Source organism: Macaca fascicularis, chromosome 3 (genome assembly GCF_037993035.2).
Source record: "Macaca fascicularis isolate 582-1 chromosome 3, T2T-MFA8v1.1".
In the NCBI taxonomy this organism is placed as follows: domain Eukaryota; kingdom Metazoa; phylum Chordata; class Mammalia; order Primates; family Cercopithecidae; genus Macaca; species Macaca fascicularis.
The window spans coordinates 81534382-81537036 of NC_088377.1; the positions used below are offsets into that span (position 1 = coordinate 81534382).

At 40.5% G+C, this 2655-nt stretch overlaps 1 pseudogene; it reads left to right on the forward strand.

Annotated features, from left to right (window-relative positions):
- Window positions 1–721: 721 nt before the first annotated feature.
- Window positions 722–2056, forward strand: LOC102132253 (rab GDP dissociation inhibitor beta pseudogene; annotated as a pseudogene).
- Window positions 2057–2655: the final 599 nt, after the last annotated feature.

Consider the following 2655-nt stretch of genomic DNA (forward strand, 5'->3'; position numbering starts at 1 on the left):
CATCACATCAGTAACTCGTTTTGCAGTCTCACATGGTAGACATTATTATTCCCATTTTACTCAACTGAGTATGTGGCAGAGCAGTGATTTACATGTTGATAATGTTAAATCCAATATCTTTCAAGCTATGGAAACAAAACAATATATTTAGGCCATACTCAAGCAGGAGAAATGTCTACTTAGGAAAATGAAGTCAAAGAAAAAGTATTGAAAATATTTTTAAATTAGATGATTTTCAAAAAATTGAAGATCCAGTGTAAACTTAACTAGAAATAATATTTCCTTAAAAAGTGGAGAGGGGTGGGCATGGTAGCTCACGCCTGTAATCCCAACACTTTGGGAGGCCGAGGCAGGTGGATCACGAGGTCAAGAGATTGAGACCATCCTGGCCAACATGGTGAAACTCCATCTCTACTAAAAATACAAAAATTACCCGGGCCTGGTGGTGCACATGTGTAGTCCCAGCTACTCAGGAGGCTGAGGCAGGAGAATTGCCTGAACCTGGGAGGCGGAGGTTGCAGTGAGTCAAGATCACACCACTGCACTCCAGCCTAGGTGACAGAGCGAGACTCCGTCTCAGAAAAGAAAAAAAAAAAAGGTGGAGAGATACTCTTCCAGTTTCCCTTATGCCAGAGAGCATCTCACAGCCTCACAGGGTGGTCACAGAGCCCGTGCGCCTTTTCCTTTCTCGGATCCTGTGTCCACACCTGCCCCACCCACCATGAATGAGGAGTACGTTGTGATTGTGCTGGGCATCGGCCTGGTGGAATGTATCCTTTCCGGTATAAAGTCAGTGAAGGGCAAGAAAGTTCTTCATATGGATTGAAACCTTTACTATGGAGGAGAGAGTGCCTCTATAACATTACTGGAAGATTTATACAAAAGATTTAAAATACCAGGATCACCATCAGCATCAATGAGGAGAGGAGAGACTGGAATGTTGACTTGATTCCCAAGTTCCTTGTGGCTAATGGTCAGCTGGTTAAGACGCTGCTATATACAGAGATAACTTGCTATCTGGATTTTAGTGACTGAAGGGAGATTTGTCTATAAGGGTGGAAAAATCTACAAGGTTCCTTCCACTGAAACAGAAGCCCTGACATCTAGCTTAATAGAACTGTTTAAGAAACATCACTTCAAGAAATTCCTAGTGTATGTTGCCAACTTAGAGGAAAAAGATCCGAGAACTTTAGAGGGAATTGATCCTAAGAAGACCACAATGTGAGAGGTGTATAAGAAATTTGATTTGGACCAAGATGTTGCAGATTTTACTGGTCATGCTCTTGCACTTTATAAAACTGATGACTACTTAGATCAACCATGTTGTGAAACCATTAATAGAATTAAACATGACAGTGAATCTTTGGCAAGATATGGCAAAAGTCAATACCTTTATCCACTCTGTGGCCTTGGAGAACTGCCACAAGGCTTTCTGCAAGGCTAAGTGCTATTTATGAAGGTACCTATATGCTGAATAAACCAATTGAAGAAATCATTGGGCAGAATGGAAAAGTAATTGGTGTAAAATCCGAAGGAGAAATTGCTCACTGTAAGCAGCTCATCTGTGACCTCCGCTAGGTAAAAGATCGGCCAGAAAAAGTGGGCCAGGTAATCAGAGTTATTTGCATCCTCAGCCACCCCATCAAGAACACCAGTGATGTCAACTCCTGCCAGATCATTATTCCACAGAACCAAGTCAGTCGAAAGTCAGACATCTGTGTTTGCATGATCTCCTCTGCGCACAGTGTAGCAGCACAAGGGAAGTATATTGCCATAGGTACTACAACTGTGGAAACCAAGGAGCCTGAGAAGGAAGTCAGACCAGCTATGGAGCTCTTGGATCCAATTAGATGGGAATTTGTTAGCATCAGTGGCCTCCTGGTACCAAAAGACTTGGTAACAGAAAGCCAGACCTTTATTTCCTGTGCATACAATCCTACCACTCACTTGAGACAATTGGGATGACATTAAAAAACATCTATAAGAAGATTACAGGATTAGAGTTTGACTTTCAGGAAATGAAGCATAACAAAATGACATCTATGGGGAAGACTAACAGCAGTACATGTTATTATCCAATTAGGACAAATTTAAAATTTGGTAAATAATGCATATTATATGAAATCAATATTGTAAGGCCTGCTTTTGTAATCAAAATGGAGAGATTGAAGAGTGCTGTGTCAGGAAATACTCCTCCCCTTCATCTTTCTAATATCATATATTAACTTGTTTTCATGGAGTGGCTATTCAGAATTCACAGGTTACCACATTCTCTTCAATTTAATCAAACTGTTTTTTTTTTTTTTTTTTTTTTCCAGTGAAGGATCAGTTTCAAACAAACATTGTGATTCTGATACAGACAACTTGAAACAGTGTTTGTATCTTTTAATCAGTGTAGCCTCTCAGTTATGAGCTTCTGCTGCTCAAGAGCTGGATCCATACAGACTGTGTGCCATCTGTCATCCTGACATTCAGGAGATTCTAAATTGAATACTCCACGGTTTGGGGTGGCATCCAGAAGTTTTTCCTATGACTTTATATTTTGTATTATGTCAAGTCTTACGGCAGGGTGCAAACAGCATAGCCACAAGTTTGGTTTAGGACGTAAAATTCTAACCAAACTCCAGACACAGGGAGTCATTTATACAAAGCTGT